Consider the following 1,464-nt stretch of genomic DNA (forward strand, 5'->3'; position numbering starts at 1 on the left):
GGAGCAACGCCGAGGGTTGCGATCCCGTGGCCGGTCCCGGTCTGGTACGGGCGCGACACTGAGGGTTGCGATCCATTGCCGGACACGAAAAAAGACAAAAAGGAAAAAAAAAAAATTTCTCTCATCCAGGGTGCATTGGCAGAAGCTGAAAATTTTCACCTTTATTTCTCATGGCTTCTCAAGGTAGAAGGAGCAGAATAAAAATAATCTAAGACCTTCCTAAGNCTCCCGCCGAGGGTTCGGATCCCACATACAGACCGGTTCCCGCTCACTGGCTGAGCGAGGTGTGGGAGCAACGCCGAGGGTTGCGATCCCGTGGCCGGTCCCGGTCTGGTACGGGCGCGACACTGAGGGTTGCGATCCATTGCCGGACACGAAAAAAGACAAAAAGGAAAAAAAAAAAATTTCTCTCATCCAGGGTGCATTGGCAGAAGCTGAAAATTTTCACCTTTATTTCTCATGGCTTCTCAAGGTAGAAGGAGCAGAATAAAAATAATCTAAGACCTTCCTAAGATGGGGAGTATAAAACAGAGTTTCCAGATAAGATAAAGGATGGCTAATTAAACTTGAAATTCAGACAACAAATAACTGTTTTGTATAAGTATGCACCATGCAATATTTGGGACATATTTACAGTAAAAAATGTGTTTATCTGAAATTCAACCTCAATAGGAACCAGAGGTTTTGAAATTATAGCACTTGCATAGCTAATAAGTGGCAGAAATGGGTCTCCACATATACTGTTACCGTTCTATGTATTTAAATCCCAAATAGCTAGTGTTTAAAGCAAAACAACCACAAAAGAATGATTTAATCCAAAAAGAAACCAAAAAAGCAAAACCACAGACAGGAAAGGTCAAAGCAATCCTGTCCAGGATTCTGACAGCGAGCACATGGGACTGCTGCCAGGTCAAAGGTGAAAGGTCTGGAGAAACCTGCATAGCCTGACCCAAGCCAGTGTCACATCCACACCCGTAGAGGACACAACACAGTAGCAACAGCAGGCATATGTTTAGGAAGAAAGAGCCAAGGCCCTGTGTGAGACACTCAGAATTCTATATCATCACGTTGCCCTTGTGACTCAAACTATGCTAATAAAATCAGAATTTTATTCTCAATTTCTTCTGGTTTAACTTTTGCGCCTAGTAAATGAACTATGGCGGGACTGAAGACTTCCAATAGGCTTAAGGGAATTACTAACTACCCCTGACTCAGACCAACAGAGCTAGTTTTCAAATTAATCCAATGAAATGCACCATCCCCACCACACATGTTGGTCTCTGAAGCCTGGCTCATGATTCTATTATGTATTTTATTGCCACCCTTGCAAGAATTGGCTATTTATAACTAATAATCTCTGTTGCTGTTGGATTGTGAAGCTGAGGAAAATACGTAAATTTTGAAAACTACTGACTCCTATCCACCTTGAACTGCCTATGCCCAGAACCACACGTAAGTAAGCAT

Source organism: Galeopterus variegatus, unplaced genomic scaffold (genome assembly GCF_000696425.1).
Source record: "Galeopterus variegatus unplaced genomic scaffold, G_variegatus-3.0.2 Scaffold4487, whole genome shotgun sequence".
NCBI lineage: Eukaryota > Metazoa > Chordata > Mammalia > Dermoptera > Cynocephalidae > Galeopterus > Galeopterus variegatus.